The sequence below is a fragment of the Pseudophryne corroboree genome, chromosome 3 (assembly GCF_028390025.1).
Source record: "Pseudophryne corroboree isolate aPseCor3 chromosome 3, aPseCor3.hap2, whole genome shotgun sequence".
Taxonomy (NCBI): domain Eukaryota; kingdom Metazoa; phylum Chordata; class Amphibia; order Anura; family Myobatrachidae; genus Pseudophryne; species Pseudophryne corroboree.
In genome coordinates, this window is record NC_086446.1 from 305,979,492 (window position 1) to 306,006,414 (window position 26,923).

At 46.9% G+C, this 26,923-nt stretch overlaps 1 non-coding gene and 2 pseudogenes across 1 annotated transcript; 2 read left to right on the forward strand and 1 right to left on the reverse strand.

Annotated features, from left to right (window-relative positions):
• Positions 1-3,177: 3,177 nt before the first annotated feature.
• Positions 3,178-3,366, forward strand: LOC134899744 (U2 spliceosomal RNA). The gene has a single exon (XR_010173360.1). It is a non-coding gene; the product is annotated as a U2 spliceosomal RNA (small nuclear RNA).
• A 4,156-nt stretch (positions 3,367-7,522) lies between these two features.
• On the reverse strand, positions 7,523-7,641 carry LOC134896330 (5S ribosomal RNA; annotated as a pseudogene).
• A 1,645-nt stretch (positions 7,642-9,286) lies between these two features.
• On the forward strand, positions 9,287-9,405 carry LOC134896331 (5S ribosomal RNA; annotated as a pseudogene).
• Positions 9,406-26,923: the final 17,518 nt, after the last annotated feature.

Sequence of the window (26,923 nt, forward strand, 5' to 3'; positions counted from 1 at the left end):
TGGAGCCCAGATGTAGGCCTACATCCACAACTGCCTGCAGAAAAAGCAGGAAACATCCCAGGTGAAATTCCATTGCAGAATAAGTTCTGCTCTCACACCAAGAGACATATTTCTTCCAAATACGGTGGTAATGTTTAGATGTTACCCCCTTCCTGGCTTTGATCATAGTCGGTATAACTTTGTTAGGGATCTCTCTTCTGGCTAGAATCAGCCGTTCAACTTCCATGCCATCAAACATAGCCGCGGTAAGTCCTGATAGACGAACGGGCCCTGTTGCAGAAGATCCTCGCAAAGAGGTAGAGGCCACTGATCTTCGAGGAGCATCTCCAGAAGGTCTGCGCACCAGGCCCTTCTTGACCAGTCCGGAGCAATGAGCATTGCTTGAACCTCTTCCCTTTTGATTTTTTTGAGAATTCTTGGGATCAGAGGAAGTGGAGGAAACACGTTCACCATCTGACAGACCCATGGAGTCGTCAGAGCGTCTACCGCCACTGCCTGTGGGTTTCTCGACCTGGAACAATACCGATTGAGCTTCTTGTTGAGACGAGAGCCCATCATGTCGATTTGTGGATATCCCCACCGACCTGTCAAGGACCTGAACACTTCTGGGATAAGGCTCCACTCCCCCGGGTGCAGGTCGTGTCTGCTGAGAAAGTCTGCTTCCCAGTTGTCTACTCCCGGAATGAAGACCGCTGACAACACCACAGCATTTTTTTCTGCCCAGAGGAGAATTCTTGACTCCTCTGACATTGCTGCTCTGCTTTTCGTTCCGCCCTGTGTTTATGTACGTTACACTGTCCGACTGGACCTGAATGGCCCGATCGTGAAGAAGATAGGCCTGCAGAAGGGCGTTGTATATGGCCCTGAGTTCCAGAATGTTGATTGGAAGGATGACTTCCTGACTTGACCATCTTCCTTGAAACTGCACCCCCTGGGTGTCTGCTCCCCAACATCTGAGGCTTGTGTCTGTGGTTAACAGGATCCAGTCCTGAATTCCGAACCTCTGACCCTCGACGAGGTGAGAAATCTGTAGCCACCACAGAAGGGAGATCCTGGCTTTCTCTAGCATCCATAAGGGATACTGGGGTCACTTAGTACGATGGGTATAGATGGGGTCCAAAGGAGCTGGTGCACTTTAAGTTTCTTCAACTGGGTGTGCTGGATCCTCCCCCTATGCCCCCTCCCCCCCCTCCTACAGCCAGTTTAGAAAAATGTACCCTCAGGAGAGGATGCACACTCTGGAGCTCCAGAGAGTTTTTCTTCAGTTTAGTTTCTGTTTGTTATTTTCGGTATGCTGTTTGGGCAACAGCATACCTGCACCATGAGAGTTAGGGGGGAAATGGTCACCGGCCTCTGTAAGGCGTCAGAGCCGCTTCCCTGCTGCAGGACCACTGTCCTGAGAGGTTGTGTTACCGCGGGCATGGCACCTTAGTGAGCACAATCGCAGCACGCCGCATACCCCTAACATATGCCTGAAGGTGAGAAGAGTGCTGAGTACACACCGGGGGCCCCACTAGGGGGGTCCCCCGGTTCTTGGTGCAGCGCGATCGCAGGGGCGGCATCCGGACTCCCCCCTGGGGGGATCCCATAGTCTCCCTGCGTGAACTGGCCAGCAGTTGGGTGGAAACAAGTATTTATACTCTGTTTGGCACCATATAGGAGACATTGCCAGTATAAATAAATACATAGCTCCGACACCATTACAGGGGACGGAGCTAACTCAGAGCAGCACCAGCAGTTTCCTGGCGCCATTTCACTGCACACTGATTACACAGACACTGCAGGGACAAATCAACTCCTCCAGGGACACTCCAACGCCACAAATGGCAATGGGGTTTATTGTAGGGTGGAGTGATACTACAGGAGCTCTTTAAAAAAAAAAAAAAAGGTCTTAGTACAGATATATTATCTATTATCTTCTTGGTGTAAATTGCTCTAGGCCTTCCACAGTTTTGCTGGCTGCTGACATACTCTGTGCTGCTGGCCCACCCCTAGGGGTGCTCGGGTGTCTGACCCCCACAGTGTTTGTTTCCACAGTGTAAGTCATATGTGTACCAAGTTTGTTGTAAATTGCTGCATTCCAGAGTTATGCTGTCTGCTGAAATACTCGGTGCTGCTGCCTCACCCCTAAGGGTGCTAGGGGTGTCTTCCTCCCACAGTGTTTGTTGCCAGATTGTAAGGCATATGTTTACCAACTTTTGAGTACATTGCTCCAGCAATTCCGGAGTTATGCTGTCTCCTGATATACTCTGTGCTTCTGTCTGCCCCCCCCTAGGGGTGCTAGGGATTTCAAATTGTTTTAGTTGCCTCCGCCATGTTTTAATACGCTTGTATGTGAAATTTCACAATCTTCACTTCACTGGATTTGTATAGAAATACAGACAGAAGGACACATTTTCATTTTTATGTATTAGATAAGATCTGTGTAAATATACCAGATATTTATGTACACAGAAAGTCTCCATTAAGGAGTTAACTGGTAACTCATTCATTAGTCTGCCTAATATGATAATTCATGTGACTATGAAATTCATATACAGCCTTACCTTCCCTCCAGAGGATAGATAACTCAATATAAAAAAATAAACAGGAATACCTATTCAAAGGGGGTTTTATATCAGAGATTGGCATTGCTGCCTCACATCACTGGGGTCGGGGGGTTCTGTGCCTATCACGACCCTGGCTGTGTGGAATTTGTATGTTCTCCCTGTGCCATACATCCCAACTTCTGTCTCTAGCAAGGAGGGACATCTGTGCGCGCGTAGCATGTTGGCGCCCAAAAGAGGGTGTGGCCTATGGAAAAGTGGGCGAGTGCAGGAGCCTCCCAACTGCCCCCCCCCCAACACTGCGGGACACTGCAGCCCGTGGGTGGGACAGTCCCAAAAATATGGGACTGTCCCGCAAAAATCGGGTCAGTTGGGAGGTATGCTGTGCTCTCCCACGAAATGGAAAACTGTTATCTAATACAACCACAAGGTTAGAGACCCATCTCTGTAAGGCTGCTGGATTACACAGGCCATTGGTACATAGGCCAGAAACCTTTACCAGGGTTAAAACAAATAAGCATCGCCAGCTGGCTTTATGATGCTTATGCGGCATATGCAGGAGTTTAAAAGCTTCCTACAGTATGCGAGGCGATTAAAAATAAATAAAAATAGGCATTATAAATGCCTGTGCATCGCCTCTCGGTCTTCTGGCCAAGATCAAGGGTAGTATCTGTTCTTATTAGTTTCATGTCTGATACGCCCCCTATCTGGGGGCCATATATTATATGAAAATTTAGAACAGAGAGATGGGTAAAGAGCTTACTCTGTCCACTCCGCGCATTAACTGGGTACTGCAGTACTACTATGACATTCTCTGCTCACAGAGCTTATGATTATGTCAGTGGTTAGTGAATGCTGGGTTCAGGAATCTCACGGATCATTACCGGTGAGTCCATGGACCTACCGTCGCAGCTACGCCCACCAGATGTGCTTACCCGAGATCATCTTAAGGTTGCAAGTGTTGGGGGCAGTGCCAGTGGTTCCTCAATGCAACATAGGCACCAGAGGAGAAACAGACTTGTTTTACAGGATCACAAAAACAGAGCACCAAGTCTATTCCATAAACACTTCGGAATGAAGGTGGTCCTCCACTCCTAAGGGATTCCAGGATAGGGGCCCGTCTAAAATATTTCAGCATATTTAGAAAAAGCTTCTGCCAGGTTGCCCGGGTAAAAGATCTGTTTACCCAGGCATGAAGAGTGTGTTTAAATTCACTCCACTTCACATTCCGAAGAATCGCAGGAGATATTACAAGAGGCTGTACTAAGACTGGGTGAGACCCAAGCTATAGTTCCAGTTCCGCGTCGTATAGAAAACAGGGGATACTAATCCAACCTATTGTGGTACTGACTATGGATGGTTCGGGAAGGCCCATTTTGAATCTAAAATCCTTGAACCTTTACGTAAAGGACTTCAAGTTGAAGATGGAATCCCTGCGAGCAGTGATTGCTGGTCTGGAAGAACAGGAATTCATGGTTTCACTGAATATAAAGGATGCTTATCTCCATATCCCGATTTGGTTGCCCCACCAGGCTTACCTGCGGTTTGCCCTGTTGAATGGCCACTACCAGTTCCAGGCTCTGCCCTTTGGCCTGTCCACGGCTCCGAGGGTCTTCATGAAGGTGATGGCGGAAATTATGTTCCAGCTCCGAGTCCAGGGGACCGACATCACCCTTACCTGGACGAGCTCTTGATAAAAGGCGAGATCCAGGAAGCTTCTATTGCTTAATATCAACTGCACTATTCAGCTTCTGTCACATCATGGGTGGATTCTAAATTTACAGGAGTCTCACCTGGAGCCAATTCAGCGGCTCCTGTTCCTGGGAATGTTTCTGGATACAGTGGCTCAGAAGGTATTCGTCCAGAGGACAAGGCAAGGATGCTCCAGGAGATGGTTCGAGTGGTTCTAAGGCAGAATGGGATATCCATCCATCTTTGCATACGGTTGTTGGGAAAGATGGTAGCCTCTTACGAGGTTATCTAGTATGGAAGGTTCCATGCCAGAACATTTCAATTGGATTTCCTGAGCAAGTGGTCCGCATCACATCTTCAGATGCATTGGATCATACGCCTCTCACCTCAGGCCAGGGTTTCCCTCCTGTGGTGGCTACAGTCAGACCTGCGGGAAGGTCGAAGTTTTGGGATTCAGGATTGGATCCCCCTCACAATAGATGCAAGTCTGCGGGGATGGGGAGCTGTCACCCAGGGGGCTTAGTTACAGGGCAGGTGGTCCTCCCACAAAGCCCTACTTCCGATCGACATTCTGGAACTTTCTACAACGCTCTGCTTCAGGATCGGACCATTCAAGTTCAGTCGGACAACGCCACGGCAGTGGCATACATCAATCGACAGGGAGGAACAAAGAGCAGAGCCTGCATGCGAGAAGTGTCAAGGATACTTCTCTGGGCTGAAAGAAATGTAAGAGCAATGTCAGCCATCTTTATTCTGGGGGTGGACAACTGGGAAGCGGACTTCCTGAGTCATCACGACCTTCACCCAGTAGAGTGGGGCCTCCTCCCACAGGTGGTTCAGCAGATCGCCGATCTGTGAGGCTGCCCGCAGCTCGACCTGATGGCTTTTCGGCTCAACAAGAAGCTTCACCGGTATTGTTCAAGAACCAGGGACCCTCAGGCGATAGCAGTGGATGCGCTGACGACACCATGGCCTTATCGGTTGGTCTACCTGTTTCTGCAGATTCATTTGTTCCCAAGGGTGCTAAAGAGAATTAGGCATCAAAGAGTCCAGGCAATTCTAATTGCCCCAGACTGGTCTCGGAGGGCGTGGTATGCGGATCTTCTGGACATGTCCGTCAAAGACCCTAGGCCTTTGCTACTAAGAAGAGATCTTCAACAAGGTACGTTCGTTTACGGCGGCTTCGTTTGATGGCATGGCGATTGAGCGGAACATCCTAGCTTGCAAAGGCCTTCCCAAAAAGGTTATTGCAACCATGGTTCAGGCCAGGAAGCCTGCGATGTCAAAGCATTGCCATCATATCTATAGGAGATATGTCTCTTGGTGCGAGGAACGCATGTATCCTTCTGCGGATTTAAACTTAGAATGCTTATTGTGTTTCCTACAGGCTGGAGTGGATATGGGCCTATGTCTGGGCTTCCTCAAGGTCTAGATTTCAGCCCTCTCTATTTTCTTCCAGAAGAAGTTGGCAATGTTGCCAGAAGTTCAGACTTTCTTGCAAGGGGTTCTTCACATACAACCTTCCTTTGTGCTGCCAACAGCACCCTGGGATTTGAATGTGGTCTTGGAGTTTCTACAGTTCTCCTGGTTTGAACCTTTGATGGTGGTAGAAGACAAGTACCTTACGTGGAAGATGGTAATGTTGCTGGCCCTGGCTTCTGCTAGGTGTGTCTCAGAATTGGGGGCCTTATCGTGTAAAAGTCCATACTTGGTCTTTTACGAAGACAGAGCAGAACTCAGGACTAGGCAGCAGTTCCTGCCAAAAGTTGTCTCTGCATTCCACTTGAACCGACCTATTGTGGTCACGTCTAGTTCTGGCTCTTCTGCTCCTCCAGAGTCATTGGATGCTGTGCGATCCTTGAAGATCTATGTCAAGAGGACGGCTTGGATCAGAAAGACGGATTCCTTGTTCGTGCTCTATGATGCGCAGAAAAAGGGTTGCCCTTCTTCTAAGCAGTCCATTGCTCGTTGGCTTAGGCTTACTATCCAACAGGCCTATGTGTCTGCAGCATTACCTGTTCCTCAGTTTCTGAAGGCCCACTCTACAAGATCGGTGGGGTCTTCCTGGACGGCTGCCCATGGAGTCTCAGCCTTGCAGCTGTGCCAAGCTGCTACCTGGTCGGGGAAGAACACCTTTGTGAAGTTTTACAGGTTTGATACCCTGGCCACAGAGGATACCAAGTTTGGGCGGGTGGTGCTGCAGATGTCTCCGCACATTCCTGCCCGTTCTGGAAGCTTTGGGACATCCCCATCGTACTAAGTGACCCCAGTATCCCTTATGGATGCTAGAGAAAATAGGATTTTGGTTACCTACTGGTAAATCCTTTACTCGTAGTCTATAAGGGATACTGGGCGCCCGCCTCCGTGCGTTGATTTTTCTGCAGGTTTTTCTTCTGTAAAAGTTTACCTGTTCAGCTGTTGCGTTACCAGCAGTTGCTGGTCGGTTTATGTTGTGGTGTGCTGGTGTGTGAATCTCACCACTCGTTTTTGTTCTGTTCCTTCTGTCAAATATGTCCATTCTCCTTCAGGCACAGTTTTAACTAGACTGGCTGTAGGAGGGGGCATAGAGAGGAGGAGCCAGCACACCCAGTTGAAGAAATTTAAAGTGCCAAAAGAAAGAGCGACCAGGCACTGGTATGTCATAAGTTACAGAAGAATTATGAGAGACCAAAAGTGGGCAATTATATTTGTTGGAAAGGAAAAATCAAATCTTTCAATTGTGGTCCCTATTGGTGGTGCGCCCAGAGCTAGAAAGTACAAGTACTGACAAGGGGAAAGAAAGAAAGCTCTTGTGTGGGCGCACTCTTATGAAATAAAGAAAATTAACGTTCAATTATGAAAGAAAAATTAAAAAGTATGTTTATTAATCAACATTAAAATTGAAAAGTAGTCCCTCTAAGATCCAGAAAAAAGGTGTGAGCATGAAAGAGGTGTGAAAGAATAAAAGAAAAAATGTGTAAAATGTTCTGGTCTGTTTAATCACACAAGAAGGATTAGAAAGGCTGCAGACACAAGATAGTCTAGCACCCGTTTCTCCTGACCAGTACAGATAGTCTGTATTGATGAGACCAACCAAGGAGGTCAGTATTGTTTCTTGGAGGACCGCTTGGATTAATACCAAGCAGTTAGGTATTCACCCGTTAATCCTTTTTTGTAAAACAAATTGAGAATGTCTAAATTGGCATGACCTGAACACTGGTAGGAGTAAAGAGAATGTAGGAAATAGCACGTAGTGGTGATACTGCTGTTGGTGTCCACCCTTCTAGGGAAGGGGAATAGTCCGTACTCTACAAGACCGGGTATTCCCCGGGAGTCTCCTCTCAAGGTACTGACCTGGCCCGACGCTGTTTCGCTTCCAAGATCGGACGAGATCGGGCATTAGCAGCGTGGTATGATAGTAGAGAGGCTATCTACCAATGAGAGTGCACCTATATAAGAAAAATAAGAGGAAGAGATTATAGAAAAGATGAGGTCATACAGTGTGTGGATCTGCTTTCCACGTTAGGCAGGGTAAAAACAATTACCACTCAGTGGCATTGTAAACCCTGGATCGTCGATGAGAGTCCACAGAAAGATAGTGAGCAAGTAATAAGAAGAAAGAGTAGATAAGGGAAGGATTTGGGGCTGAATCAAAATCGGCTATTGAGCGGTGTCTCAGAGAAGAGACCAAGGCCGCGAAGTATGAGGCGTCCGGTAGGTTTGTATGTCTAAACACAAATCACATATACATTCTTGTTATACAAAAGACAATCATGAGTACACTGTCAGAAAAATCATTACTTGAGGTAAAGGATGACATCAGCCTATTGAGTGTACCACACTGAAAAAAATGATGATGCAATGATGAGCAGATCTAATCTGCAATCTATAGGATTTATGGGCTGTAATAAGCACAGAAGATCCCAGCTGCATAAATCACGTATACATTCCTGTTGTGCAAATGGCATTCATGAGTACAGTGTCAAAAGAAATATAATCATTACTAGAGTTAAAATATGACATCAGCCTATTAAGTGTACCGCATTAGGCATGGGCCTAATCAAAACACTTACATCCTATTGGCTGCTACTTTTGCTAGCAGGGTTTTTAAACCCCATCTGCTGTATTCGATGTGAGATCCCGGAAGTGAACAAGCCCGGACGGGCGAAACGCGTTTTCCACGGACTTCACCATGAGACCTTTCCTTGGAGCATTGCTTACAGCCACCTGTCTCCTAGCCTGACACCTTGAGTATCATTTTTTTCACACTTATATATGTTTTTGAGTTAGAAGTATCTCTGCCATATGTGCCTATCGCATTAGGCACACCAAATAATACTGCATATTATGCAGTTGGGATCTTCTGTGCCTATTACAGCCCATTAATCCTACGGATTACAGATTAGACCTATTTGCTGCACCTTACTCACCCTTTATCATTTAATTCAGTGCGGTACACTTAATAGGCTGATGTCATATTTTAACTCTAGTAATGATTATATTTCTTTTGACACTGTACTCATGAATGCCATTTGCACAACAGGAATGTATACGTGATTTATGCAGCTGGGATCTTCTGTGCTTATTACAGCCCATTAATCCTACAGATTGCAGATTAGATCTGCTCATCATTGCATCATCATTTTTTTCAGTATGGTACACTCAATAGGCTGATGTCATCCTTTACCTCAAGTAATGATTTTTCTGACAGTGTACTCATGATTGTCTTTTGTATAACAAGAATGTATATGTGATTTGTGTTTAGACATACAAACCTACCTGACGCCTCATACTTCGCGGCCTTGGTCTCTTCTCTGAGACACCGCTCAATAGCCGATTTTGATTCAGCCCCAAATCCTTCCCTTATCTACTCTTTCTTCTTATTACTTGCTCACTATCTTTCTGTGGACTCTCATCCACGATCCAGGGTTTACAATGCCACTGAGTGGTAATTGTTTTTACCCTGCCTAACGTGGAAAGCAGATCCACACACTGTATGACCTCATCTTTTCTATAATCTCTTCCTCTTATTTTTCTTATATAGGTGCACTCTCATTGGTAGATAGCCTCTCTACTATCATACCACGCTGCTAATGCCCGATCTCGTCCGATCTTGGAAGCGAAACAGCGTCGGGCCAGGTCAGTACCTTGAGAGGAGACTCCCGGGGAATACCCGGTCTTGTAGAGTACGGACTATTCCCCTTCCCTAGAAGGGTGGACACCAACAGCAGTATCACCACTACGTGCTATTTCCTACATTCTCTTTACTCCTACCAGTGTTCAGGTCATGCCAATTTAGACATTCTCAATTTGTTTTACAAAAAAGGATTAACGGGTGAATACCTAACTGCTTGGTATTAATCCAAGCGGTCCTCCAAGAAACAATACTGACCTCCTTGGTTGGTCTCATCAATACAGACTATCTGTACTGGTCAGGAGAAACGGGTGCTAGACTATCTCGTGTCTGCAGCCTTTCTAATCCTTCTCGTGTGATTAAACAGACCAGAACATTTTACACATTTTTTCTTTTATTCTTTCACACCTCTTTCATGCTCACACCTTTTTTCTGGATCTTAGAGGGACTACTTTTCAATTTTAATGTTGATTAATAAACATATTTTAATTTTTCTTTCATAATTGAACGTTAATTTTCTTTATTTCATAAGAGTGCGCCCACACAAGAGCTTTCTTTCTTTCCCCTTGTTCGAAATTTAAAGTGCACCAGCTCCTTTGGACCCCATCTATACCCATACTAAGTGACCCCAGTATCCCTTATGGACTACGAGAAAAGGATTTACTGGTAGGTAACCAAAATCCTATTTTTGGTGACAGACTGATCCTCTGATGCATGTGAAGATGCAATCCTGACCATTTGTCCAACAGATCGAGCTGGAAGGGTCTTGCGTGAAACCTTCCATATTGAATGCCTCGTAAGAGGCCACCATTTTCCCCAGAAGGCGAATGCATAGATGCACCGATATCCGGGTTGGCTTCAGAACATCCCGAACCATCGACTGGATTACCAATGCTTTTTCCAATGGAAGGAACACTTTCTGCGACTCTGTGTCCAGTATCATTTCCAGAAATGGGAGCCTCGGTGTTGGCTCTAGGTGAGATTTCGGAAGGTTCAGAATCCACACGTGATCCTGGAGAAGTTTGGTTGAGAGACTAATGCTGTCCAGCAACCTCTACCTGAACAGCACCTTTATCAGAAGATCGTCCAGGTACGGAATTATGTTCACTCCCTGCTTGTGGAGTATAAACATCATCTCTGCCACCACTTTTGTGAATACCCTCGGTGCCGCGGAGAGACCCAATGGCAGGGCCTGGAACTGGTAGAGACAGTCCTGCAGTGCAAACCATAGATAAGCCTGATGAGGCGGCCAGATCTGAATGTGAAGGTACGCATCCTTGATATCCAGAGACACTAGGAATTCCCCTTCCTCCAGACCTGAGATCACCGCTCTCAGAGACTCCATCTTGAACTTGAACACTTAAGAACGGCTTCAAGGACTTGAGGTTCAGAATTGGTCGTACCGAACCGTCTGGTTTTGGTACTGCAAACAAGTTGAAATAGTACCCCTTTTTGTGCAGATGAGGAGGAACTGGAACAATGAATTGAGTCTGTACCAGTTTTTGGTTGGCCTGCTGTAAAGTTATACTTGCCTCTTGTGAAGCTGGTAAGCCTGATTTGAAGAATCTGTGAGGTGGGAGTTCTTGGAACTCCAGTCTGTAGCCTTGGGAAATAAGATCTATGACCCAGGGATCCCGGCACGAACTTGACCAGATGTGACTGAAAAATTTTAGTCGGGCTCCCACCTGACAGTTCTCCAGGCATCGCGATCCACCGTCATGCTGAAAGCTTTGAGGATGCAGAGCCTGAACTCTGTTCCTGAGCACTGCAGTTACTGGTTTGCGTGGTTTACCTCTTGCACCTCTGGAGATCATAGAAGCACCTCTGAATTTTCCCTTAAACTTGGCTGTCCGAAAAGGACTGTCATTTTGAAGCTGAATAAGCTTTTCTGGCTGGGGGAGCTGCAGAAGGAAGATACGTAGACTTATCCGCAGTAGCTTTGGAGATCCATTTGTCTAGTTCGTCTCCAAACAAGGCCTCTTCTGTGAATGGTAGGCCTTCTACGCCTTTCCTATAGTCCGCATCAGCAGTCCACTGACGTAGCCATAAGCCCCTGCGTGCTGACACTGACATAGCGGTGGTGCGTGCATTAAGAAAACCAATCTCTTTTATGGCTTCCACCATAAAGTTCGCAGAGTCCTGTATATGCTGCGGGAGTAAAACAACATCCCCCCTAGACAAGGAATCTAACCCCTCAATTAGTTACCTGACCATTTAGCAATGACATTTGTGATCCACGCACATGCAATAGTGGGTCTCTGGGCCACCCCAGCAGCTGTGTACAATGATTTGAGTGTAGTCTCAATTTTACGATCAGCCGCGTATTTTAGGGAGGCTGCACCAGGAACAGGCAATACAATTTTTCGTGACAGCCTAGAGACTGATGTGTCCAATATCGGTGGATTTTTCAATTTTTCCTATCCTCCAGAGGAAAAGGAAAAGATGAGAGCAACCTTTTAGGGATTTGAAATTTCTTATCAGGATTAACCCACGGTTCTTCAAACAGGCTATTGAATTCCTTTGATGCAGGAAAAGTAACTATGGACTTTTTTACATTAAAATAAGATTCCTCACACTCCTCTGACACCTTATCAGGAATTTGTAGAGCCTCTCTGATAGCCTCTATAAGAGCCTCTATTTCCTGTGACAGAGTAGCATCCCCCCCCCCCCCCCCCCCTGCAAATCCACCTCACCCTCCTCCATGTCCTGTCAGTGTCAGACTGCAGGATATGGGCCAGAGATCGTTTTTGCGGACAAATGGGAGGGGATTGAGATGCTGGTTTGGGGACTGAGTCTCTATTCATAAACTCAGCCAGTCTGTCTTAAATATTGCATCTCTTTCTCATTGCGGGATAGCTTTGTAGAAATATTTGAGATCATTCCCTTAATGGAATTAACCCACTCTGGTTCAGCCCCGCTATTCTGGGAAGGTGCACTGCCCTGAGTACCCAGTAGTGAGCCCCCTGGTGAAGAGGAACACTCCGTTGTACAAGAAACACACTCTTTGCCTAACATAATGTAAATGTGACAACACACACACACACACACACACACACACACACACACACACACACAGGAAAAGGTTAACCCACAAAGAGCCCTTCAGGGAGACACAGAGTTATTTGGAGCCAGCCCCCACCACGCCCTTATCGCTAATGCCAAGCTTAGCTGGGTCACAGACTAAGTACCCTGATAGGGGACTTAGTACACTAATAATCGCCCCCCATCCCCCCCACTATGACCCCCTGGTACCGCTGAGGTAATCTCCGGAGGAGCTGCGCGTCCCTGTCAGTCATCGTCTGTGTCCACTGCAGAGGGAATATGGCGCTGGTGAGCTGCTGGATCCGCTCATAGTGAAGGCACCGCTCCTTCAATGGCGCTCGGTCTTCCCGCTTTTTTTATACTGGCTGAGGTAATCTGGTGCTTAAAATGGAGAGAAAACTGTTTTAAGGCTGTTTTTGCCAGTGTGGGTACTGTGTACAGTGTACTGAGACGCAGTGGTGTACTGTGTCTGGAGACACATTCCGCCCCGGTTGGAAGCCGCGCGTCTCCGTACCCTCATGCCACCATAATGGTCGATGACCCACTAGCCGGGACGCCAGCTTAGTACTCACCACTCTTCAGGCTCTGTTAGGGGTGGCGGCGTGCTGCGGGAATGTACGCTCGCTGTGGTGGGGCTTGCGAATAGTTCCCTCAGGAGCTCAGTTTCTTGTCAGCGGGGAATGGGACCATTAACCCTTCAAGAGGTTGGGCCGTTACCCCCTTAAGTCCCACGAAGCAGGCAGGCTGGTGCCAACCAGCCCTGCCTGAAAATAACAAACATATAAAATAAATTCAGAAAACTCTTCAGGAGCTTTCATAAGCGTGGCCGGCTCCTCCGGGCACATTTTCTAAAGCGAGTCTGGTAAGAGGGGCTAAACCAAGTCTGGTAGGAGGGGCATAGAGGGAGGAGCCAGCCCACACTATCAAATTCTTAACGTGCCCATGGCCCATGGCTCCTAGTGGACCCATCTATACCCCATGGCACTAAATGTAACCCCAGTATCCTCTAGGACGTAAGAGAAAAAATATTTGTGGATTGCACTACTGGTCCCAGCAAGCTCTTGCAGCGATAAACTGTTTGACTGTGCTGGTGCCTGTAGATCTGCAAGTGCCAGCATACCTATGACTACCAGGGTATGCACATGCTTGTACGGAATACATACGCGTGACCAGCGGTTGGGATGCTGGTGGTCAGAAGACCGACATCGGCATATCGATGGCGAGAATCCCGTCACGGATTTGGTAAGTACACTTACCCTGCCCCCCTAAACCTCACTCCTCACAGCCCAACCCTAATCTCCTCCCCCCCCCCCCCCCACCCAGTGCCTAAACATAACAGTCCAGTTCATACTTAAGATCGGCATGCTGGCTGTTGGGATTCCGATGGTATTTTGGCTGATGTCGGGGTTCCGATGCTAGTCTCCTGGCCGTGTGTCGGGATTCCAGCACCAACACAACTTCAAGCTCCAGCATGTCATGGCATTCACAGTCCACTGGGACCTGTAACTGTACTGTTACATGGGGTTCTGGACAGTAGCGAATTTCCCATTAGGCACATGCCTAGGGGCGGCACTTGTTTGGCGGCAGTACTTGATGCTTGTGTTGGTACTGTCAGTCCAATAAAGTACCAGTAACTGCAAAATATTTCCACTGTACTGTACCATATGCCATCTTGAATGAAGTGTAAATGGGTTGGACAAACACATACTGTCCCTGTAAGCTGTCCTATTTAGTAAACATGAATATATAATTAAAAAATAAAAATAAAATCATAGTGGCTTTTTTAATTATTCTATTACATTGGCTATGAGGTCTTATAACCAATCAATAAAAATAATAAAATTATGCAGGTTGGGGGGCATCTGTTACTGTTGTGCTAGGGGCACCCTCACTCCTAAATCCACCCCTGGTTCTGCACCCCTTCTCACTTTATCTCACCTATGCTCTGGCTGTGGAGTAGGTATGCAATCGCGACAAGAAGTGCCCTCAAATGCTTGTGTGCTTACCATATAGTACCTGATGGAGGGAACAAAATAATGTTAAGCACCAGACCATTTTAGGATGGAATAACTATAACAAACTTTATTAACGGTTGTCTCTCCAGCACAGTAAACATAACGATTACATGCATGTTTCTCCAACTCCCTCCCACTACTTCAGCATACATATGTAATATGTAATTTATTACAATCCACTTGAATAGTGGGAGCTGGATAGTCAGTTCCAAGAAAGATCCTTTCACGTATCACTGATAGAAAGAGAAACATAATCACACATAATAACACATAATAATAGAAACACATAATTATTAATCGATAAATAAAGATTTATTACACAGCCAAAATTTTCAAGTGGAAACACACAAACCCACAAGAATACACCAGTGGCAAAGATGCAGGCTGGTCGGGAAAGATGCAGGCTGTTTGGAAAGATGCAGGCCGTTCGAGATGCAGGCTGTTTGGAAAGATGCAGGCTGTTCGGGAATTCCTGCGAGTCTGTTTATATTTTTTAAACCTTGAAAATGATTGCTGCTTTAAAAATACACTAAACACGCTAAAAAAAGTATCAGCCGAAAGATTTGAATACTACATAATAATAGAAATTCAGAGATCTTGTTTGCATATATTTGACAAGGCCTGACAAGGCTTCTTTGATACTGGCAGTCCCTAACGCTAAATGAAAATAGCACTCACTCTGGGTCATGCAATTTATTATTGTTATGCTAAATGTTAATAGCACATACATGAATATATCTAAATTGAGATCCAACTCACCTGGAGTCACCCCTAGATCCTCCATATGGTATTACAAGGACCAACATTTCCTCAGTCCCATCTGTGCAGGGCCGACTCAAGGCCTACTAGCACCCTGAGCGAGAAAATGTCAAAGCGCCCCCACTTTCCCGTTCCTGTGAAAGTGGGCGTGACCTCTGGGAAAGTGGGAGTGGCCTCACAACTTCATATTATCACACTATAAATAAATATATTTTCACACCGCCTCTACGCACACAATTAGCAGCCTTACACATAACACAGTAGTGTTCCTTACACACAATGGGGGTAATTCAGAGTTGATCGCAGCAGGAACTTTGTGAGCAGTTGGGCAAAACCATGTGCACTGCAGGGGGGGCGGATATATCATTTGTAGAGAGAGTTAGATTTGGGTGGGTTATTTTGTTTCTGTGCAGGGTAAAAACTGGCTGCTTTATTTTTACACTGCAATTTAGATTGCAGATTGAACACACCCCACCCAAATCTAACTCTCTCTGCACATGTTATATCTGCCCCTCCTGCAGTGCACGTGGTTTTGCCCAACTGCTAACAAAGTTCCTGCTGCGATCAACTTGGAATTACCCCCAATGTCTACAGTAGTGCAGTGCCAGATAGACATGACATGCCCCGCAGCAGTGCCAGATAGACATGACATGCCCCGCAGCAGTGCCAGCTACACATGACATGCCCCCCAGCCATGCCAGCTAAGCTACACATGACATGCCCCCCAGCAGTGCCAGCTACACATGACATGCCCCCCAGCAGTGCCAGCTACACATGACATGCCCCCCAGCAGTGCCAGCTACACATGACATGCCAGCTACACATGACATGCCCCGCAGCAGTGCCAGGTACACATGCCCCACAGTGCCAGATATGCCCCCAGTGCCAGATACACATGCCCCACAGTGTCAGATATGCCCCCAGTGCCAGATACACCTGCCCCACAGTGCCAGATATGCCCCCAGTGCCAGATACACCTGCCCCACAGTGCCAGATATGCCCCCAGTGCCAGATACACCTGCCCCACAGTGCCAGACAGAGGCAGAACTCTGGGAGGCAACGAAGTCATCTACCGCCGGGCTCCTGCTCTGAAGGGGGGCACCTCTCCTCCCATTCTGTGACTTCATTGAATTAAGTGAATTGATACAGTAGCTGCCGCTATCTTTTCAGTGGCAGACTTCCTCACTGGTCCCTGCACCTTACAGATCACACCCTCTTTATTATACTGAATATACACATTTTACAAGTGTCATAGCCAGGATTAGAAACCACAACCTATTACACTGGAAGCAGACACCTTACTGATGAAGCTATTTGCTCCTGTACAGGAAATATGAGAATTTTAACTATATGAAGATACTTCTCTGACAATTACACGTAACTTCATATAGTTAGAATTCTCATGCTTCCTCTGCAGGAGCAAATAGCTCCATCAGTAAAATGTCTGCTGTCAGCGTAACAGGTCATGGCTTCTAATCCTGGGTATGACTGCTAAGAAATGTGTGATTTAAAATAAGACAATTAAATGTATAAATACAGTATATACATTTTTTTGCAGAACACTACACACACACACACACACACACACACACACACACACACACACACACACTTATCTTAATATAGGAAATAGGGGGGCACCAACATTTATCTTGCCTCCGGGCAACTGGGACGAATTTACGCCACTGCCAGATATGCCCCCAGTGCCAGATACACCTGCCCCACAGTGCCAGATATGCCCCCAGTGCCAGATACACCTGCCCACAGTGCCAGATATGCCCCCAGTGCCAGATACACATGCCCCCAGTGCCAGATACACATGCCCCCAGTGTCAGATATGCCTCCAGTGCCAGATATGCCTCCAGTGCCATATACACCTGCCCCAGTGTCAGATATGCCCCCAGTGCCAGATATGCCCCCCCAGTGCCAGATATGCCCCCAGTGCCAGATACATCTGCTCCACAGTGCCAGATATGCCCCACAGTGCCAGATACATCTGCCCCACAGTGCCAGATACATCTGCCCCACAGTGCCAGATATGCCCACAGTGCCAGATATGCCCCCAGTGCCAGATACATCTGCCCCACAGTGCCAGATATGCCCCCAGTGCCAGATACACATGCCCCACAGTGCCAGATACACATGCCCCACAGTCCAGATATGCCCCCAGTGCCAGATACACATGCCCCCCAGTGCCAGATATACCCCCAGTGCCAGATACACCTGCCCACAGTGCCAGATATGCCCCCAGTGCCAGATACACATACCCCCAGTGTCAGATATGCCTCCAGTGCCAGATATGCCTCCAGTGCCATATACACCTGCCCCAGTGTCAGATATGCCCCCAGTGCCAGATACATCTGCCCCACAATGCCAGATATGCCCCCCAGTGCCAGATATGCCCCCAGTACCAGATACACCTGCCCCCCAGTGCCAGATATGCCCCCCCCCAGTGCCAGATATGCCCCCAGTGCCAGATATGCCCCCAGTGCCAGATATGCCCCCAGTGCCAGATACATCTGCTCCACAGTGCCAGATATGCCCCCCAGTGCCAGATACATCTGCCCCACAGTGCCAGATACATCTGCCCCACAGTGCCAGATATGCCCCCAGTGCCAGATACACATGCCCCACAGTGCCAGATACACATGCCCCACAGTCCAGATATGCCCCCAGTGCCAGATACACATGCCCCACAGTGCCAGATATGCCCCCAGTGCCAGATACACCTGCCCACAGTGCCAGATATGCCCCCAGTGCCAGATACACATGCCCCCAGTGCCAGATACACATGCCCCCAGTGTCAGATATGCCTCCAGTGCCAGATATGCCTCCAGTGCCTTATACACCTGCCCCAGTGTCAGATATGCCCCCAGTGCCAGATACATCTGCCCCACAGTGCCAGATATGCCCCCAGTACCAGATACACCTGCCCCACAGTGTCAGATATGCCCCACAGTGCCAGATATGCCCCTCCCCAGTGTCAGATATGCCCCCAGTACCAGATATGCCCCCAGTGCCAGATACATCTGCTCCACAGTGCCAGATATGCCCCCCAGTGCCAGATACATCTGCCCCACAGTGCCAGATATGCCCCCAGTGCCAGATACATCTGCCCCACAGTGCCAGATGTGCCCCCAGTGCCATATACACATGCCCCACAGTGCCAGATATGCCCCCAGTGCCAGATACACATGCCCCACAGTGCCAGATACACATGCCCCACAGTCCAGATATGCCCCCACTGCCAGATACACATGCCCCACAGTGCCAGATATGCCCCCAGTGCCAGATACACATGCCCCACCATGCCAGATACACCTGCCCCAGTATCAGATATGCCCCCAGTGCCAGATACATCTGCCCCACAGTGCCAGATATCCCCACAGTGCCAGATATGCCCCACAGTGCCAGATATGCCCCACAGTGCCAGATACACCTGCCCCACAGTGTCAGATATGCCCCAAGTGTCAAATATGTCCCAAGTGCCAGATACACCCCCCATATATCTCTATCAATGAATGAAGCTGCGCATTCACTCAGTCTTGTGAGACCCTCAAAAAGGGGTTAATCTGTAATAGCCCCCCCCCCCCCGTCCCCCACACCACTGCAGACGGGCTCAGGCACAGAGGAGTGACCACTCCCCATTGTACATTAGGGACAATGTTAAGGGTGAGCATGTCTAGGGCATGCCAGGCACATGCAGGTAACTTGATTGGGTAAAAACCACATGGCAGAACTACCCCCTGTGGTATTGTATGTTAGATTAGTATAAACGGTGGCCTGACAGCCCTGTTTTTGTATATCTTCTGTGACTTCAAGAAGAGTTGTATTTTTGTGAACATCTGTATGCTGCATTCCCCGAATAATATCTGCAAGGGAAACATCTTGTTTAAGACTTTTTGAGCAATAAACATCTTGGCTTCAAGACAACTGAATCTGTATCCTGTGACCAACTGGATTGTGCCAAATGCTATCCTGTTCTCTGGCTGTACCCGGTTGAGCCCAGTGTCTCCAATCTCTACCCTCTGCCAGCTACTGTGCAGGGCCTGGTTCATGGTGAGGGACCAGTGGAAACCAGTCAGTAGGTGTGGCCACAGCTTATGTAAACATAGGCAGCAAAAGCAGTTACAGGTGCCGCTTGAAGGAGCCTGGTGGTGGCAGCAAATTGGCAGTTACTGACAGTAAGAGGGAATCCCCTATTGGCCCAGGTCCACCTGGTGCAGTGAGGCGCATCCAGTCACAATAAATGTCAACAACTATCTAGCAAATTACAAGAAAAAGAGCACAGGAAGAGGTCTATAAAATATGGCAAATATGCTGTATCCAAGGTCAAAAGAAAAACTGAGAATTTCTCATACGTCCTAGAGGATGCTGGGGACTCCAAAAGGACCATGGGGTACAGACGGGATCCGCAGGAGACATGGGCACTTTAAGACTTTGAATGGGTGTGAACTGGCTCCTCCCTCTATGCCCCTCCTCCAGACTCCAGTTAGATTTTGTGCCCAGAGAGACTGGACACACACTAGGGGCGCTCTGCAGAGTTTCTCTAGAAAATACTTTGTTAGGTTTATTGTTTTCAGGGAGCACTGCTGGCAACAGGCTCCCTGCATCGAGGGACTGAGGGGAGAGAAGCAGACCTACTTCTGTGAGTTTCAAGGCTCTGCTTCTTAGGCTACTGGACACCATTAGCTCCAGAGGGTCCGATCACTTGGTGCGCCTAGCTGCTCGTTCCCGCAGCCGCGCCGTCACCCCCCTCACAGAGCCAGAAGATAGAAGCCAGGTGAGTATTACGAAGAAAAGAAGACTTCAGTGACGGCAGAAGACTTCAGAGTCTCTGAGGTACCGCACAGCGGTCGCGCTGCGCGCCATTGCTCCCACACACAAGCGGCACTACAAGGGTGCAGGGCGCAGGGGGGGCGCCCTGGGCAGCAATATACCTCATATATATAACCTGGCAAAGAGGTATACAGTGCATAGGCACTGTATACTGACCCCCGCCAGTATAAAAATGTGAAAAACTAGCGGAACTGAAGCGCGCCGATAAGGGGGCGTGGCTTAGCCCTCACAACTCTATCCAGCACCATTTTCTCCTCAGAGACGCTGGCCCCGCCAAAACACTGATGAACAGATCACAGTGTAAAACGGGGAGGGGGGGGGGGGCACAGTTGTTTAGTGCAATATATGTACAAAAAATAAATAAATAAAGCACTATATATAATGAGCGCGTGGTAAATGAGTTAGTAAACGTTTTCTGTGTTTTCCCTGTCAGATACTGGGATCTACCCATTATAGTCAGTTTAATGTCGATGGTGTTTAGTGCAGGTGTGTCGGCATGTGTGAGTGCTCTGCCACAAACGGCTATGGGAATCCCGCTGTCGGCACCGCTGACTCCTGATAGTACTTGATTCATGAGATTAAATGTCAGCAGGTCAGTAGTTGTATGCTTTTCCAAAGAAAACACTATATGGGAGACACAGACGTATGTGGGTGACCCTGTCGGCACCAACTAATATGACTGGGTATAAAGTAACATGATGATGTGATGCATTTCAAAAAAGCTATACCTATATATATATATATATATATATATATATATATATTATATATATATATATACACACACACACATACATACACACACATATATATATATATATAGTACAATTGCATTGATCTGTAGCTCGAGCACAGACGTAGTAATATTTGTGGGGGCGTAATATTAAAAATATGTATATATTTCCCTCAGACCCCTCGGGGTCGCAAAAATTTTATTTTGCCCAGTTACTACTCTCTGTTATCGACACGAATACTATGTCTTATGTCGACCATAATGTTTCCTGATTAGATCCACAACATCGGCATTCAGTACATGTTCATACACATTAAGAACACATTAATGTCACTAGAGACCCTGCTGTTCCTGACAAAAAATAATAAAAAATATATATATATATATATATATATATGAGATATGTATATATAGATATATGTGTGTATAATATGTGTATTTAAATGTGTATATTTATACAAAAAATTTATAACGCATGCTGAAGTAAACTTTTCCTCCTCATGTGCTGGTCGCTCTGTTGAATAACTCTAGGTCAGCCGTGACAAGATGGTTTCAAATCATCACGAGGAGTCCGAGTGTTTATTCTTTTCCCGCCATGGATAGAATAAAGTGAGAGTCAACCCCTGTTCTGCACGGGGCCCTGTCACAAAGGATCGTTTACAGGAAGCTAAGTGATATTTTAATTATATGCTTTGATTATACTTGCATTGCATGCACAGGGGGGAGTGCTTGTATTCAGAAATGGTTGGTTACTTTGTCATCTGATATAATTACCCTGAGGAAAGATGTGATACTCCTTAAGTTGGGTCATGTCTAGAACATTGCAACATACTGCCGTGCGACTACAAGGGATGGGACTCTTGGGTGCGTGGGCCACTTCCATGGCGGTCTCGGCTAGGAGGACGTTGTGGATTCACATATGCTGACTCCGAAAAGAAGTGGAGTCTCTTCCCCATGAAGGTGAAGCCTGGTTTGGTGATGGCCTTGTTAATATGCTCTCGGCAGGTGCCACGGGTAAGTCTACCTTCTTGCCCTATGTTTCCTCACAATGGTTGGTGACGCATTGTTGTAGGATGCAGTAAATTCGACCGAATAGATAAGGATTCCCCTTTCTTTGCAGGTAAGGGAAGGTAAAAAAAAGGTAAGAGGTCAGCTGCCTTTTCAGGTTCACAGGAGCAGAAATCATCCATTCTTTCTGCCACGTCCACCGTGGGACGTTGGGTCTATCTTGCAGGGGCCCACACAGGTGGGACCTCGTCTAAAACTCTTCAGTCAGTCCTGGAAAGGACATGGACCAGTGAGTTAAGGACAGAGTCCCTAGGGGGACATACAGAAGTTCCAGACGTCCCCCTCACTGATTTTTTCAAATCAACCTTACCAATCCTCATCATGACAGGGAGGTAGTATGTGACGCAATACAAGAGTTGTGTCAGGATCAGGTCATTATCCTGCTGTTCCGGTCATAAAAAAAAAAAGAAGAAGCTGTTGTTCAAGCTTTTTCGTGCTCCCGAGGCCGGACGACTCGGTTAGACAAATCCCAATTTTCCTACTTAAACTCCATGAGGGAATCTCTCATGGCAGGGTTCTCCACTCTGAAAGTGGAGTAAGGAGGTCTAATTACGGTTTCTTTCGCATTAGGCTTACCTGAGGTTTGCGATTCAGGATTGTTGTTACCATTTCGCCAGGGTGATGGCGGTATGATGGGTTTCCTTTGATAGAAAGGAGTCATATTTATTCTGTACTGGATCGCTCTCCGAATTACGGAGAGATCAAGAAGCTACATGGTGCAAAACGTTGTTTTCTCCTTGACAGTTCTTCAACAACAGGACTTGCCAGTATCCCTGTTGGTCCCAACGACGCAGTGATCAGCTTGGGCAATATTTTTAGAGGCAGTACTGAGAAGAGTTTATTTGCTTCCCAAAAAAAAAAAAAAGGGGGGGGGGAGCTCTGAGAATTCAGAGTCTGGCAGACCTGCAACGGTGTCAATCTGTCGATACATTCAGTTGCTGAAAAAGTTGGTTAGGGCCTACGAGGCCATTCAGTGGACAGATTGCAGGCCTGAGTGTTTAGCGGGACCTGTTCGACAAGTGGTCCGGTTCCCACCTGGAATAATCATGGTTTCAAGACCAGTTTCTTGCTGCTGTGGTAGTGGCGCAATTCTCACTGAGGACAAGTCTCATGTTAGGATACTTGTCACTCCATTAACGGTCTAGAGTTAAGGGCCGTTTATAATGTTTTATACAAACAAAGACCGGAGAGGAAATGGCAGAAGCCAGAAAGATTTTCCGCTGGGCGACGAAAACATTTATGCGCTCTATCAGCAATGTTCGTTCCAAGAGTGGACAACTGGGAAGCAGACTTCCTCGGCGGACACGTTATCCGTTCAGGAGGGTTCAGTCTTCATCAAGCGGTTTTTCACAGAAGTGATAAGTCTTTGGAGAATTCTGCAAATAGACAAGATGGCGTCGCGCCTCGACAAGAAACTTCAGAAATTTTGTTACGGGTCAGGGGTCCCCTCAAGCGATAGCGGTGGACACCCTAGTGACACCGTGGGTGTTTCAGTCGGTCTATGTGTTCCCTCCACTTTCAACTTTTCCAAAAATGTTAAAGATAAGAGGAACAAGAGTTCAGATGATCCTCCTTGTTCCAGACTGGTCAAGGAGGGCTGGTATCCGGATCTTCAGCAGTTTACTCATAGAAGATCCCTGACCTCTTCCTCTGCGAGAGGATCTGTTATGGCAGGGGCCGTGTGTGTTCCAAGACTTACCGCGGTTTCCATTGACAACTTGGAGATTGAACATCGGATCCCAGCCCGGAAGGGTATTCCCAGTGAAGTCTTCCCTCCTCTTCTTCAGTCAGAAAAGAAGCAACGTCAAATCATTACCACCATATTTGGGGAAAATTTTGTGTCGGTGTGAATCCAAGAAAGTTCCTACGGAAGAATTCCAGTTGGATCGTTTTCTCCCTTTTCTTACAAGATCGTGTGGAGGTGATCTTAGGTTGGGCTCGATTAAGGTTCAGATTTCAGCCTGATCAGTTTTCTTCCAAAAAACAATGGGCCTTCTTTCCAGAGTTTTATACTTTCGTAAAAGGAGTCTTACACATCCATCCTCCCTTTGTGCCTCTGAGCCACCATGGCATCTTTACGTGGTGTTGCGGTTACTGCAATTTCTTAGATTGAACTTTTCAGAATGGTTAAGTTGAAATTCCTCACTTGGAAAGTGGTCATCCGCAAGGCGGGTGTCTGAGTTGGCGGTTTGGTCTCACAAGAGCCCTGTTTAATCTTTCATGAAGATAGAACGGAGTTGAGAACTCGGCAGCAGTTTCTGCCAAAAGTGGTTTCATCGGTTTCAATTGAACCACCATATTGTGGTGCCGGTGGCTACTGACGCCTGGGCGACATCGGAGTATCTCGATGTGGTCGGAATTTTGACAATTTGTGTTGCCAGATTGGCTCAGATCAGGAAAACGGAGGTTCTGTTTATCCTATATGCTCCCAACAAGATTGGGGTTCCTGCTTCCAAGCAGACTATTGCACGCTGGATCTGTAATACGATTAAGCTTGCTCGTTTTACGGCTGGATTGCCGTTACCGAAATCGGTGAAGGCCCATTCTACCAAATAGGTGGGCTCATACTGGGCGGCCGCCCGAGGGGTCTCGGGTTTATAGCCTTGCAGAGCAGCTGCTTCGTCGGGTTCAAACGATTTTGCAAATATTCTACAAGTTTGATACCCTTGCTGTTGAGGCCCTCTTGTTTGGGCAATCAGTGCTGCAGAGTCATCCGCACTCTCCCGCCCGTTCTAGAGCTTTGGTATAGACCCCATGGTCCTTTTGGAGTCCCCAGCATCCTCTAGGACATATGAGAAAATAGGATTTTAATACCTACCGATAAATCCTTTTCTCTTAGTCCGTAGAGGATACTGGGTACCCGTCCCAGTGCGTACTGTATCTGCAGTTATTGGTTATGGTTACACATGTTGTGTTTCTTTTCAGTCAGTCTGTTGCTGACGTTATTCATGCCATGGCATGCGGTATGCTATCATTGGTCGTGTTTACACACAGGTTGTGTTACATTTTCGGTCAGCATATTGCTGTATGTTTTTCATGCCGTCGGCTGGTGTTCTATTGAATGCCACGTTCTGCGACATGTTTGAGGTGTGAGCTGGTATGACGCTCACCGTGTTTAAACAATAAATTCTTTCCTCGAAATGTCCGTCTCCCTGGGCAAAGTTCTATAACTTGAGTCTGGAGGAGGGGCATAGAGGGAGGAGCCAGTTCACACCCATTCAAAGTCTTAAAGTGCCTATGTCTCCTGCAGATCCCGTCTATACCCCATGGTCCTTTTGGAGTCCCCAGCATCCTCTACGGACTAAGAGAAAAGGATTTACTGGTAGGTATTAAAATCCTATTTTCTCATTATAAGCAACCACTAAGTCCAACAAATTCAGTTGTAGAAAATATCTGCCAGGAGTGAGGAGAAAGGGGAAAAAAAATGAACAAATGTCTTGAAAATAATCTGAATGATCTTCTGGTAAAGAGACTGAAAAAGTACCACCAAGGGAAGTTAATCTCAATGTGGAAATTGTAAAGTCTGTACATACGTGGTCAAAAGAGACAAAGGGAAGTATCTTATTAGCCACAGTAAAACATTGAGTGTGAATAACGGATGTTTTTCATTATTTTTTACAATGTTTAGCAATTATTTTTTACAGGCTATCCTATTAGATCGCACATACAAAAAATGTCCTTTCACCCGAAAACACACAGGTTCTGTGAAACCTGTGTGTTTTCGTGAGAAAGAGCCCTGTCTTCGCTTGAAATCATTGCTGTTTCCGAGGATTTGGTTTCGCCTGACTGGGGCAGGCGAATCAAAATCCCTGATGAGCCGCGGCTCGCTGCGGCTTATCGGGGCTAATAGGATAGCCCTGGGCAAGACCTTTAGCCGCGGTAATTTACTGCGGATAATAGGATACCGCCCAAAGTACAGAATCGTATTGGTCCTACTTTGGAAAGCTATAACTTTATAAACTGCAATGGGCATAAGTTATAGTCTAGATTCTACTGGTCACAATTTACCGGCGCACAGCAGGTTGATGTCTTGCAAGGTCCAGCGAGGTCTGCTATAGTAGTAATCTGACTTGAACTGAATGCTATCAACTCCTCACTCACTGCCCAGGGGTGCGGGGGATATCCCTGGGCTTCAACTCAGGCCTGGGGAACGCTGGAGGGGGGGGGGGCTCTTTTATTGGAGGGTCCCCACTTCCCCAGGAATCTTTAGCCTGGGATAACTAGTTTAGGGATTCATGCTTTGGCCGGAGTGACCTTGTCAAGTGTGTCCCCTGGCTGTGGCATTAGCCCCTGCTATTGGAGCCCGGAGTTGGTTCTAAAAATAGCAGCAACCCGTACTCATTTTCCCCCTTAGTTTTAGAAACAGGAACAGCTCCAAGAAGCCCGGTGCTGGTACATTAGATACAGGGGACCCCAGCACATTTTCTTTCCTGTATTGTTTGAACCAAGGCTGGCTGAAAAAGTCCAGGGCTTGTTATACTTAGGAGGGACCTCCCACATTTTGTTTCCTGATTTTTAACACTTTTATTACTTTTAGACAGAGAAGCACCGCACAGATCACACAGATCACACTGATCTGTGCAGGCTTCTAAAAATAAATAAATAAATAAATAAATAAAAAAAACAAACCACTGTTCAGGGGGACGTCTATTTGAAGAGTGTACCTGGATGCGTTGGGTAGGCCCATACTTTTACCAAAATTATGAAAAGAACCTCACTTTTATGTTAAATTGCAAAATGTATAACAATTCTGATCAGTAATTTTAGAGAGTGCACCTGCATTCTTTTTTTTCTGTGGCACTACAAATCTCAGCATTGTAGCACCTCTCATTGGCCCTCATTCCGAGTTGTTCGCTCGTTATTTTCCTTTGCATCGGAGCGATTTTCCGCTAACTGCGCCTGCGCAATGTTCGCACTGCGTCTGCGCCAAGTAAATTTGCTTAGAAGTTTGGTATTTTACTAACGGCATTACGAGGTTTTTTCTTCGTTCTGGTGATCGGAGTGTGATTGACAGGAAGTGGGTGTTTCTGGGCGGAAACTGGACGTTTTATGGGAGTGTGTGAAAAAACGCTGCCGTTTCTGGGAAAAACGCAGGAGTGGCTGGAGAAACGGGGAG